The sequence below is a fragment of the Phaseolus vulgaris genome, chromosome 11 (assembly GCF_051622355.1).
Source record: "Phaseolus vulgaris cultivar YP4 chromosome 11, ASM5162235v1, whole genome shotgun sequence".
NCBI classification, from domain to species: domain Eukaryota; kingdom Viridiplantae; phylum Streptophyta; class Magnoliopsida; order Fabales; family Fabaceae; genus Phaseolus; species Phaseolus vulgaris.
The window spans coordinates 21030019-21044613 of NC_143508.1; positions in this window are offsets into that span (position 1 = coordinate 21030019).

Here is a 14595-nt window from a genome sequence, read left to right on the forward strand (position 1 = left end):
TTAAATAAAATAGCATCATTTGAATTACTTTTGTATAGTTGTAGGAGGTGTGAATATTAAATAAAGAGAGTGAATAGTTAGGGGGGTGTAGATGCAATTTTAGGAGGTGCTAAAAATAGGAAGTGGATCACACTTACTTCATGACTAGGTGGCACCAATTTGAATTAGATTTAGAGGGAAATTTGAATTTCATTAGCTTTACATTTCAGCACCTCTAAAGGTTATAAATAGAGGTGTGTGCTCTTGTAAAATTGAGATTGGAAAAATAGAGTAAAGTTACTATGCTCCATTTATGAGTGATTGTGAGACTAGTTCTCCTTTTCCTTGTCTTATCTTGTGATGCATTGGGAGCATTCAAGTGGCGGCAAATCTGCACTTATCTTGGAACATTCATCATCCAAGTGGCGTGTCCATTCCCAATCCTTGCTTCAATCACATAAGTCATCTTCCTTCATCTTGTTCGTCAATTTCAATCGGTAATTTTGTTTCTAGGTTTTGTTCTTCAATTTTAATCGGTGCATTTTGTTCTTTTGATGATTTCAATCGGTAGATTCATTTCTTCTTTCAATTCTGTCTAGATTTTGCAATTTACACATTTCAATTGTGTTTCTATTTGTGTTCTTGTTTTGTTCTTGCTTTCCTTTCAATTCCGCCAAGTGTTTGTGATAAGGACATGACACTCATGATGTATATGAGTTTGGCTCTTCATTTGGATGGCTTTGTCCTCCATTGATTTGTCCTTAAGCCTTCTTAAAGTGTTGTTTCTTATCAAAGTGCCTATCCAGCTCATATAAGATGGTTTCGGATGAGTGACTCGCTAAAGGGTCCTAGCACAATGCCCTTCCTGAACGCTTGCACCATCATCTTTTCGTGTTTAAGGTTCAACCTCACCACTTGCGCTCCAAAGCGGTGGAGGAACTCCTTCAAAGACTCTCCTTGATACTGTCTTAAATCAAAGAGATCATAAGAGCCTGACGGGGGAGCTCGATTCGCGATGTATTGTGCCCTGAACAACTTTGTGAGTTGCAAGAATGACGTTACATGGCCATCGGGGAGGCTAATGAACCAGTCCATCGCTGTTCCTGCCAAAGTGCTCATGAACATCTTGCATCGCACTGTTGAATCAAATGTGTTCAAGCTTCGAAGAATCCAAATTCTTTGAGTTTGATGGAAGGCTGGATGTGCTTGCTGTTGCTGAGGTGCTTTAGAATAGGATCTGGGGTAGATTATCTGTGTAAATCCACTCTTGATTGAATCCAAAGCTTAAACATTTTCAAACCTTTTGAATTGAAAGTGTTTTTCAAACTAAGTGAAAAATAACCTATTGTTTTGTCGAAACAACCGATTGTTTTACTCTTAGTTGTTTTGAAAAAGGTTGAAAACTGTTTTTGGTGATTGACTTGCTGTCAAACCAAAACAACCGATTGATTCGCACATTCAACCGATTGTTTGTTTTCAAATCATAACAGAAAAATGTTATGTGTGTTGACTGAGATTAAAATGATTTTGTAATTGAATGCGCTCCTGTTTTAAATGCTTTGACCATTCTTTGAAAGCTATAAAGAGTTTGTTCATCTTTTGTAACAAACAAGAATTGAGATTTAATCATAGAAAAACAAATTTGAGTTTTTCACTATTTTTTCTTTCAAGAGAAAAATATTGCTTTGAGCTTACTTTGATCAAGAGAGAGTGGAATAGGATTTTCATTTGTATTGATTTCAGATCATTCTGTAACAAGTGTAATCCTTCTGTACTTTGTGTAAACTCTGGAGTGTTAGGCCAATAAGTGTTGTGTGCTCTTGAGGTTGTCAAGATCAACATTCTTGGTGGTGTATGTGCTGAGCCAAAGGAAGTGTGTTTCTTGAGGGGATCAAGGTCACTTCTTTGGTGGTGTGTGTAAGTAATCTAGGTTTGGTTACTTAGTGGATTCCCCAGTAGTTTTCTGGGAAGACTGGATGTAGCTCTTGGTTTAAGAGTGAACCAGTATAAACTGTGTGTGCAATCTCTCTCTCTCCCTTAAACTCTTTAATTTCAGTTTGTATATTTTTCAACTGGTATAAACAACCGATTGTTTTTGCGAAACAACTGATTGTTTCTACAAAACAACCGATTGTTTTTCTGGTGCTGTATTAAATTGCTTTGTGTTTTTGCCAAACTGAATTCTGAATCAAGTTTTCTCAAAGGAATTTCATTCTAGACTAAAAGTTTGCGAAAACCCTCTTTAAACCATTCACCCCCTTCTAGTTTAAAGCCATACATTCTAACAATTGACATCAAGAGCTTGGTTCTTGAAATTTATTCAAGTGTGATCCTAAAACTGTTTTTATATGGCTGATCTTTGGGGAGGGTGCTTCAATCAACAAACCACCTCTGTTTTGTGGTTTGAACTACCAATTTTGGAAAGTCAGAATGAAAATCTTTGTTGAATCCCTTGACAAAGGAATTTGGGATGCAATTGAAAATGGCCCCTTTGTTCCAAAATTTGAAAAAGATGGATCTTCCATTGAAAAACCTTGGTCTCAATGGACTGATTATGAAAGCAAGAAGGCCAAATTTGATTGTATTGCTAAAATCATCATAACTTCTACCTTAAATTCCGATGAATTTTTCAGGGTCTCTCAATGCAAATCAGCAAAGGAGATGTGAGACACATTGGAGGTAACTCATGAAGGTACCAATGAGGTGAAAAGAGCTAGAAAGCATACTCTAATCCAAGAGTATGAAATGTTTAGAATGCTCAAGGGTGAGACTATTGTTGAAGTTCAAAAGAGGTTCACTCACATCATCAACCATCTCATGAGCCTTGAGAAAACCTTTGAAAAAGAAGAGCTAAACATCAAGATCCTCAAATGTCTTGATAGATCTTGGCAACCTAAGGTAACTGCTATCTCTGAATCAAAAGATCTAACATCATTAAGTATGGCTTCTTTGTTTGGCAAGCTTAGGGAACATGAGTTGGAGATGAATAGACTCAATGTTCAAGAAAGTGAAGACAAGCATGTAAGAAGCATTGCCTTAAAAGCTGTCAAGCACAAAAGCAAGCAAGAATCCAGTGATGAAAGTGATGAAGAGAACCTTAGCTTGCTATCTAGAAAGTTTAGCAAATTCTTGAAAAGAAACCGCAAAAAAGACATCAACAAAGAATGGTATGGAAACAAAAAATCCAATGATTTTAATTCCAATAACTATACTTGTTTTGGTTGCGGTGAGAAGGGCACATAAAGGTAGATTGCCCAAATAAAGAAAGCAAGGAGAAGAAGTCAAGCTACAAAGAAAAGAAGGGAAAGTAAAAAAGGGCCTACATAGCTTGGGATGAGAATGAAGTCTCCTCATCAAGCTCATCATCAAGTGAAGAAGAAAAGGCAAATATATGCTTGATTGCAGAAGGAGATGATGAGTCATGTAGCTCAAGTGATGTAAGTTCATGTGCTTCTCTAAATGCTGAAAATTATAGTAAATTGCTTGAAGCTTTTCAAGAAACACATGAAAAAACTAACCGATTGGTTCTTTCAAACAACCGATTAAAAGGGCTTAACAACTGGCTTGAAAAGAGAGTTAAGGAACTTGAAGAAGAGCTGGAAAAATCAAAAAGTGATTTTGAAAATCTGGAAAGTCATTGCAAAAACTCTTCTTGCAAGTGTGACACTCTCATTTGTGAAAATTGTGAAAATCTTGAAAAGAAAGTACATTATCTTGTTAGTACTGTGGATAAGCTTTCAAAAGGAAAATCCAACTTTGAGAATGTCTTGGCATCTCAAAACTTTGTTTTTGGAAGAGCTGGATTAGGTTTTAATCCACAAAACAAGCAAGATAATTTTTCAAAGAATTTTTCAAAACAGCCAGTAAAACAACCGATTGTTAAGTTGAAACAACTAGTTGTTACATGCTTTAATTGCATGAAGAAAGGCCATTCTGTCAGTTTCTGCAAAATAAGGAAATATTCTATTCCTAGAGGTTTTATGAAATGGATTCCCAAAGGTTGTAAGGTTTCAAATTGTTGAACCAAGTGGTGTTCAAGCTTTGAAGAATCCAAACCCTTTGAAGGATGTTGAAGGCTAGGCTGTGCTTGCTGTTGCTGAGCTGTCTTAGATAGGATCTGGGGTAGATTGTTTTGTAATCCACTCTTGATTGAATCCAAAGCATAGGCATTCTCAATCTTTTTAAAAGAAAAGTGTTTTTCAAAATAAGTAAAAAACAACCGATTCTTTTGTCGAAACTACCGATTGTTTTATACTTAGGTGTTTTTAGAAAAGATTGAAAACTGTTTTTCAAATGGTTGAGCTGTTAAAACCAAAACAACCGATTGATTCAAAGAAACAACCGATTGTTTGTTTTGGTACCATAACAGAAAAATGGTTTTTGTTTTGACTGAGCTTTAAATGATTCTAACTGATTACTCTCCAGTCTTTAATGCTTTGACCAATCTTTAAATGCAATGAATAAGTTTGTTAAGATTTGATAACAAATATCTTTGAATATATTCAGTAAAACAGATTTTTTTTAACAAGAACAAATTTGAGTTTTTTCAAAGAGTTGAGATTGCTTAGAGATTGAGATTGATCAAAGAGTGTGAGATAGGATTTCTGCTTGTATTGATTTCAGATTTGCTTTTGTAACAAGTGTAATCCTTGTATCTGTTGAACAAGTTTCTTCTGTGTGTTTGCTGAGAATTGTTGTGTGTTCTTGAGGGGATCAAGATCAACATTCTTAGTATTGGTGTGTTGGCCAAGAGAAGTGCGTGTCTTGAGGGGATCAAGGTCACTTTCTTGGTTGTGTTGTAAGTGATCTAGGTTTGATTGCTTAGTGGAATTCCTCAGTGGTTTCTAAGAAGACTGGATGTAGCTCTGGGTTTAGAGGGAACCAGTATAAACATCTGTGTGCATTCTCTCTCCCTTAACTCTTTAAATTCAGTTTTGATATTTGTTTACTGGTATAAACAACCGATTGTTTCTGCGAAACAATCGATTGTTTTTTCTGGTGTTGTGCTTTTAGCTTTGTGTTTTGGCAAACTGAATTCTTTATCAACTGAATCTGGAAGAAAGTTCATTCAAGGCTTAAAAAGTTTTTGAAATCCCTCTTTAAACCATTCACCCCCCTCTAGTTTAAAGCCATACATTCTAACAATTGGTATCAGAGCCTGGTTCTTGAAAGTTATTCAAGTTGATCCAAAAATCCTTTTTTCTATGGCTGGAAAACAATCTTTTGAGGAAGGTGTTTCAATCTACAAACCACCTTTATTCTGTGGATTGAATTACAAGTATTGGGAAGCCAGAATGAAAATCTTTGTGGAATCTATTGATAAAGGAATTTGGGATTCAATTGAGAATGGTCCTTACATTCCAAAGTTTAAAAAAAATGGTTCTTTCATTGCAAAACCTTGGTCTCAATGGACCAATGATGAATGTAAAATGGCCAAGCTTGATTGTTCTGCTCAAAACATAATAGCTTATGCACTTGATACTAATGAGTTTTTCAGGGTGTCAAAATGCAAAACTGCTAAAGAGATGTGAGACACACTCAAGGCTGCTCATGGAAACAATGAACCAAAGGAGGCAAGGTCAAAAAGCCAAGCAAGAAGGAAAAGAAGGCAAAACAAGAAAAGCCTCAACCTCTGCTTCATGGCCAGAAAGGAAGATGACTCAAGTAGTGTAAGTTCATCTAACTCTGGAAATTATGGTCAATTGATTCAAGCCTTTCAAGAAACGCATGAAGAAGCCAACCGATTGGCTCTCTTGAACAATCGGTTAAAAGAAAAGAATAGCTGGCTTGAAAACAGAGTCAAATCACTAGAAGAGGAATTAGAAAATTCAAAAACAGATTTTGAAAACCTTGAAATTATTTACACAAACTCCTCTTGCAAGTGTGATGCTCTAGTTTGTGAAAATTGCGAAAATCTTGAAAAGAAGGTCCACTATCTTGTTAAAACTGTGGATAAACTTTCTAAAGGCTAATCCAACTTTGTCTTGGCATCTCAAAACTGTGTTTTTGGAAAAGTTGGATTGAGTTTTAACCCACAAAACAAACAAGATAGATTTTCAAAATCATTTTCGAAAATGCCAGAAAAACAATCGATTGGATCATCGAAACAACCGATTGTTACATGCTTTTATTGCATGAAAAGAGGCCATTCTGTGAGGTTCTGTAAAATCAGAAAATATGCTGTTCCTAGGGGCTTTATGACGTGGATTCCTAAGTGCAATAAAGGTTCTATTGATGAGTGTAAACCAAATGGACCCACATTTATAAGGGGACCAAATCTTTGTACTTGAAAATCTTCTTTGTAGGAAATCTTGAAGGAGAGCAAGCAACAATGGTACTTGGACAGTGGATGCTCCAAGCATATGACAGGGGACAAATCAAAGTTCATGAGTATCTCCTTTAGGCAAGAAGGGCATGTCACCTATGGGGACAACAACAAGGGAAGGATTCTTGGGAGAGGATCCATAGGAGACAAAGACATCTTGGTCATCCATGATGTGCTCTATGTAGAAGGGCTAAAGCACAATCTGCTGAGCATTAGCCAACTGTGTGACAAGGGATATCAAGTGATGTTCAAGACAAACACATGTGAAATCTGTCTACCCAACACCAAAGAGGTAATGTTGGTAGGTAAGAGAATCAACAATGTTTATCTTCTAGATATCTCTTCACCATGCTCAATTGGTTGTCTTCTATCCAAACAAGATGAATCTTGGCTTTGGCATAGAAGAATTGCTGATATTCACATGAATCACTTGAACAAGTTAATTTCAAGGGATCTTGTGATTGGGCTACCAAAGCTCAAGTTTGAGAGGGATCACATTTGTGAAGCTTGCCAAAAAGGGAAACAAGTGAAAAGCTCTTTTAAAATAAAAAATGTTGTTTCCTCTTTAAAACCCTTTGAGCTACTTCACATGGATCTCTTTGGTCCCTCAAGAACTATGAGCCTTGGTGGAAATTATTATGCTCTTGTTATTGTTGATGACTTTTCCAGGTTCACTTGGACTCTTTTCTTGGAATCAAAGAGTGATACCTTTTCTGCATTCAAGAAGCTAGCAAGAAGGCTGCAAAATACAAAGAACTGCAACATATGCTCAATTAGAAGTGATCATGGAGGAGAATTCCAAAATGAGAAGTTCAGCAAGTTCTGTGAGAAGATGGGGATCCTGCACAATTTCTCTGCACCAAGAACTCCACAACAAAATGGTGTGGTAGAGAGGAAGAACAGGTCTCTTGAAGAGCTAGCAAGGACAATGCTTAGTGAATAATCTCTTCCTAAGTACTTTTGGGCAGATGCAGTGAGCACTTCGTGTTATGTGATGAATAGAGTGCTTATTAGGCCTATACTGAAGAAGACCCCATATGAACTCTTCAATGGAAGGAAGCCTAACATCAACCATATCAGAGTATTTGGGTGCAGTTGCTTCGTTCTCAACAATGGAAAGGAAAACTTGGGGAAGTTTGATGAGAAAGCGGATCTTGGCATCTTCATAGGGTATTCTCTCATAAGTCATGCATACAGAATCTAGAACAAGAGGTTGTTGACTGTAGAAGAATCAGTTCACGTTGTCTTTGATGAGGTAGATCACAGAAACATCTAAATCCCGAAGACCAGGGCTGAAGAAGATGAACAAAGCATCAATTTGGAGAAGCTGGAAATCTGTGCAGAAAAACAACCGATTGGTTCACAGAAACAACCGATTGAAATTCTGCATCAGAGTGAGCTGCCCAAAGAGTGGAGGATTCCTAGAGATCTGTCAGTGGAAAACATCATAGGGCAGATAAAGGAAGGTGTCTCCACACGTAGCTCCATCTCAAACTTCTGCAGGAACACAACTTTCGTCTCTCAAATTGAGCCAAAGTCAATTGATGAAGCTCTCAAGGATGAGAAATGGGTTGAAGCTATGCATGAAGAGTTAAATCAGTTTGCAAGGAATGAGGTATGGTTTCTTGTCCCTAGAACTGATGAAATGAACATTATTGGTTCGAAATGGGTTTTCAGGAACAAGTTAGATGAAGATGGTGTGATCACAAGGAACAAAGCAAGGTTAGTTGCCAAGGGCTACACTCAAGAGGAGGGCATAGATTATGGTGAAACCTTTGCTCCTGTTGCAAGATTGGAGGCTGTTAGGCTGCTGCTGGCGTTTGCTTGTATGAGTGGTTTCAAACTCTTCCAAATGAATGTCAAGAGTGCCTTCTTAAATGGCAACATCAATGAGCAAGTTTATGTGGATCAACCACCGGGCTTTGAAGATCATAAACATCCCAACCATGTCTTCAAGTTGAAGAAAGCTTTGTATGGACTGAAGCAAGCTCCAAGGCAGTGATATGAGAGGCTTAACAACTTTCTGCTATCTCATGGTTATGAAAGGGGAATGGTAGACAAGACTCTCTTCATCAAAAAGTCAAATTCAGAAATAATTCTTGTGCAAATCTATGTTGATGACATCATCTTTGGTGCTACACAAGATAGTTTGTGTGAAGAATTTGTGGCTGCAATGAAAGGTGAGTTTGAAATGTCTATGATGGGAGAATTGTCTTTCTTTCATGGATTGCAGGTTAAGCAAACAAAGGATGGAATCTTTCTATGTCAATCAAAGTATTGCAAATAGATTCTCAAGAAATTTGAAATGGAGAGTTGCAAAGAAGCGAGCACTCCAATGCCATCAAGCTGCTACATGGATGTTGATTCTGTTGGAAAGAGTGTAGATCAAACCAAATACAGAGGATTGATTGGCTCCTTGCTATATCTAACAGCTAGTAGGCCGGACATCATGTTTGCGGTGTGTCTATGTGCTAGATATCAAACAAATCCTAAGGAGTCACACTTCAAAGCTGCAAAAAGAATTCTGAAATATCTCAAAGGAACATCATCTGTTGGGTTGTGGTATCCCTCTCACTCTCCAATTCATTTAATTGGTTATTCAGATTCTGACTTTGCAGGTTGCAAGCCAGATAGGAAGAGCACAAGTGGGACTTGTCATCTCCTTGGCTCAAGTCTAATCTCATGGCATAGCAAGAAGCAAGCATGTGTTGCTTTCTCTACTGCTGAGGCTGAATATATAGTTGCTGGTAGCTACTGTGCACAAATTCTATGGCTCAAACAACAACTTGCAGACTTTGGATTAAAGATCAGCAAAGTTCCTTTGATGTGTGATAACACAAGTGCCATCAATCTTACCAAGAATCACATTCAGCACTCAAGGACCAAACATATTGAGATAAGGCATCATTTTATCAGGGATCATGTAAACAATGGAAACTGTGAAGTAAAGTTTGTGGAGACCAAACTGCAGTTAGCTGACATCTTCACTAAACCACTACCAAAAGAGAGGTCCTTCTTCCTAAGAAATGAGTTAGGTATCCTTGATCTCAATAATCTCTCCTAAATATGTTTTGTTACTGTTAAAGTCTATTTGTGAAGACAAATAGGGGGAGAATTAGTTGGTCTTGTAATCCCTTATCTGAAACTGTTTAAAAATGTTAAAATCTCTGATATAAAATTGGTTTTTGCTGCTGCTGATAGAAACAACCGATTGTTTCAAGTAAACAACCGATTGTTTATCAAGTTTTATGCTTTGAATGTATAAAAATCTGACCTACTGCTGTAAGAAGCATTGCATAGTATATATGCTATTTTTGCAGGTACTGCTTCAGATTCAATCAGATCAGACACAAGCACCAGGGATTTGTCTTCATCAAATAGGGGGAGATTGTTGAACCAAGTGGTGTTCAAGCTTTGAAGAATCCAAACCCTTTGAAAGATGTTGAAGGTTAGGCTATGCTTGTTGTTGCTGAGCTGTCTTAGATAGGATCTGGGGTAGATTGTTTTGTAATCCACTCTTGATTGAATCCAAAGCATAAGCATTCTCAATCTTTTTAAAAGAAAAGTGTTTTTCAAACTAAGTGAAAAACAATCGATTGTTTTGTCGAAACAACCGATTGTTTTATACTTAGGTGTTTTGAGAAAAGATTGAAAAGTGTTTTTCAAATGGTTGAGCTGTTAAAACCAAAACAACCGATTGATTCGAAGAAACAACCGATTGTTTGTTTTGGTACCATAACAGAAAAATGGTTTTTGTTTTGACTGAGCTTTAAATGATTCTAACTGATTACGCTCCAGTCTTTAATGCTTTGACCAATCTTTAAATGCAATGAATAAGTTTGTTAAGATTTGATAACAAACATCTTTGAATATATTCAGTAAAACAAATTTTTTTTTAACAAGAACAAATTTGAGTTTTTTCAAAGAGTTGAGATTGCTTAGAGATTGAGATTGATCAAAGAGTGTGAGATAGGATTTCTGCTTGTATTGATTTCAGATTTGCTTTTGTAACAAGTGTAATCCTTGTATCTGTTGAACAAGTTTCTTCTGTGTGTTTGCTGAGAAGTGTTGTGTGTTCTTGAGGGGATCAAGATCAGCATTCTTAGTGTTGGTGTGTTGGCCAAGAGAAGTGTGTGTCTTGAGGGGATCAAGGTCACTTTCTTGGTTGTGTTGTAAGTGATCTAGGTTTGATTGCTTAGTGGAATTCCTCAGCGGTTTCTAAGAAGACTGGATGTAGCTCTGGGTTTAGTGTGAACCAGTATAAACATCTGTGTGCATTCTCTCTCCCTTAACTCTTTAAATTCAGTTTTGATATTTGTTTACTGGTATAAACAACCGATTGTTTCTACGAAACAACCGATTGTTTTTTCTGGTGCTGTGCTTTTAGCTTTGTGTTTTGGCAAACTGAATTCTTTATCAACTGAATCTGGAAGAAAGTTCATTCAAGGCTTAAAAGTTTTTGAAATCCCTCTTTAAACCATTCACTCCCCTTCTAGTTTAAAGCCATACATTCTTACACAAATGATAAATATAAACCAAATGGACCCACATTTGTAAGGGGACCAAACCTTGTTGCTTGAATTCATGTTTATGCAGGGAACCTAGAAGAACATGAGGCTTTGAGTCATCTGATCAAGTTCTTAGAAGGAAAAGATTAACATTGGAGCTGAATCAATGTTATGTACCAATCCAAGTTTCTCAATAGTCAAAAGAGGCTTCTTGATCACAAATAAATGACTCATTGAAGGAACCTCACAAAGGATAAGACCTTCCTTATCTCTGTCTTTAATTCTTTTTAAATTCAAATTCATGCTTAAATATCTCTTGTTAAATGTTCAATTATATCTACATTGAATCCTATATGCTCATTCTTAAAAGTTCAAAATCTGTTTTAGTGTTGCAGAAAAACAACCGATTGTTTCCTCGAAACAACCGATTGTTTCCTCTATGACAACACCGTGAAGGAATGAATTTAATTCTTTTTTAAATTTTTTCTGTTGCAGATCTCAATTATGAAAGAATCCTGAGTCAATAAAGCTGCGTTGAAAGCTTGATCATGTTCTGGAGGAAGTTACAACATGTCATAAAGGAATATATTCCAAAATCTTGAAAATTTAAGAGCCTTTATGACTAGTCAAAGATCACATGTTGACCATGTGATTTTCTGCTTTTTCTGATGTTTTTCTGTGCATGTCTTGGTCAAGTCTTTTCTCTTTGAAGACTGAAACCCACTCACATCAATTGAATGCAGTATGGTTCAGTTTCTCTTTAAATTCTGGTGCAGTTGTTCCCTCTCACAAGAACAATCAATTGAGCCATCTCTTGCAACATCTCTTGCTCTCTTTGTGTGAATTTTCTTTGCCTCTTTTTCTGTAGTCATGGAGTCCACTCCTCTTACATCAAAGAGGATCAAAACAAGAGCTGTAAGGTCTGGAGAGAGACTTGAGGGCTGGTTTTCAGGAGATAATGAGCTCATTGAAAGGTATCGCTTTGAAACTAGCACAAAGGTGATCAACAACCCCAAAGTTGTTTCCTTTGATTGGCTAAAAAGCCAAAAGCTAGACAATGTGAGGAAGCTTCTCAAGGACCAGCTGCTGAGAAGGTTCTTGGAGATGAAGGGAAACATATACCCTGATTTAATTCGGGTATTTTACACCAATCTCAAATTTGAAGGAAACAATTTTGTTTCTCATGTGAAGGGTGTTGACATGGAGATCACTCACGATGTGTGGACTGTTGTAGCTGGCCTGAAATATGTTGGCCTAAGGATCAACAAGGGAAATCTTGGAGTAGTGGAGGATTTTAACAAAGTCCAATACTACCAGAGTTGATTGAAGAATCAACAAGCCCAAGAGAGAACTTGTTCGGTTGGAGGCTTGAAGCTGGATGAAAGGGTGCTTGCTCTTATTGTAACTTGGATTCTTACTCCAAGGGGGAGCAACCATTCTGTCTTAACAGAAAAAGACCTTGTATGCTCGAAACAACCGATTGTTTTTGCCCTGTATCAGTTTAAGTGCTTTTGCCATGTGAACTTTTTTTAGATTTATGAGAGTATTCATCCCTTTCTTTAACCATTTTCAACTCCTTTTCCATCAATTCAAAATGAGCATCCCTCTCTTTGAGTTGGGCCTCATGTTCCAATTGTCTATGTGAGAGTGATTGAAAGTCTCTTGATAGTTATTTTAAAAGAGATTTAATTGAATTTCTATCACTTTCACTAGAATTAGAAGAATGAGCTGACATGATTAAAGTTTTGTGTTAAAAGTAATTTACCACGAGAAAGATAAGTGTAGTAATGTAGGTAGATTCCCAGGAAAGGGAGGTGAATCACTTGGATCACTTAAGTACCAAGTCTTTCCTAGCCAGATTCTATCCTTCAAGACTTTCACAAACCTTTCTCTAAGTAATTCACTTAGAGGACTGATCCTGCCTGTTGACCGGAACGCTGGAAACTGCCTCGTCAAAGGATCGACGTGCGCACCGCTTCTCACCTCCGTTCCTCTTCGGGATCTACCTCAAGAACCTGCAAAGAAACAGAGCGGCGCCGCTGCGGCCGATCGCACTCCAACGCTCAAGTCAGTGACGGTATCACCAAATACTAAGAGAACAAGAACCGTGCAAATCCTCTCTCACAGTCAGCTCTATCACTCGCAAGCGTAAAGAGTACAAACTGAACGTGCGTACCTCAGAAAGTTTGTTGAGAACTCTTATATACCTGGCTGTTTTCTCTCTCCTGGCAGTTACAGACCTGGACACGTGGCTCGCATCCAGTCGTACACGTGCCATCATCTGGAGCCTCCTTGACTTGGCGCTGCTTCTACTCTCATTTTGGCTAAGTTACTTATGCATGGTACTGCCCAGTGCATAGCTAACTTGGGAGTGCGATCTCTACTGGAACTGGCGAGTTAGGGTGTCCTCATACACCTTCCCTGTGGTCTCGCCGGCCGCCTTCATAATCTGCTTCTCCTTCATCTTTGGCGATGTGCTTGCTCTGGCGATCTCCGATTACTTGGTCGCCTGGGTTTACATCTGGCGACTTCATCTTTAACCCGGTGATCGCCTATTCTGATATGCTGGAGATCGGAACACGCCAACTTAACAACTGGCGACTACACGAGCCCCCCGACTTCCTTCCCTCTTGCCAACCTGGCGCCTTGCCAACACGCCTGTACTGTAGCAGGGTGCCACGTCATCACTCCCGACCACCAGGGCGGTACACAAGCCCCCCAGTCTTAAGCGAAGACTTGTCTAGCGAAAAGACTGAAAAAGTCACGTCAACACCGGTCTACGTGGCACTGACGCAGAATTTCCAAGCGGTTGTACCTTCTGCTGCTCTGACGCTCCACCAAACCCCTTACTCATCGCTTGACGCGTGGCTTCATCAACGACTCTCTTCAGTTGCCGTTTGCGCTTCCTAAACCCATTTCGAAAAAACCCTTAAACCCATTTTCACTCAACACTGTTCCATCACTTTCCCTCGCATTCACGAATGCTCTAACTTCCTTCTGCGAAAAACTCTCAGCGCTCTCCAGCATTCTGAATCACCATCAACCTTCATCGTCTTCCTGATCATCAAAAGGTACCTACTTTCCTTCTTCTGCTGGTTTTCCTTGCATTTTAACCGATTCGCATCATCCTGTAACTGCCTGGTGCATACGCTGTGGGTTGTTTTTCCATTTCTCCTTCTGCGTAACTTAGGGCTTCGTCAATCGTCGCAACGAACCTACATTCGTTCGTTTTTCACCTTCCTTCTATGATCGAGTCAGCCTCTGTAGCCCCTGATCATTTTTCCTTTCTTCTTCCTTTGCAGCTGCTATCATGACTCGCACAAAGATCACCCCGAATCCTCCTCCTTCATCACGAAACCTCCCTTCACAAGCACACGACCCACCACAAGTTCGTGGCGCTTCATCTTCGCAGGCTGAGAGGCCTGCGTCTTCCCGTCCTGTCCTGGCCCAGGCGACTCCACCTATCGCTGGAGGAGCCCCCGTTCCCCTGCCAGACTTCAAAACTTTGTATCCCTGGGCCAACTCGACCCTTCTGAGGGAGACATCCTCTGTGAACACTGCGGGAGCAGTTTTGCGGCTAACTAAGGGGGACGAGATTCATCAATCGTTTCACAAGGAGCACGACGAGAAGATGATGGTGTTGCCTTGCCCCCCCGATCTGCCTGTTTGTGCTGATGACAAAGTAAGCGCCGACGGGCCCTTCTGCTTTGTCTATACGACTTTATTCAAGAAGGTCAAGCTCAAGTTCCCTTTCACCCGATTCGAGAGGGAACTTCTTACCGA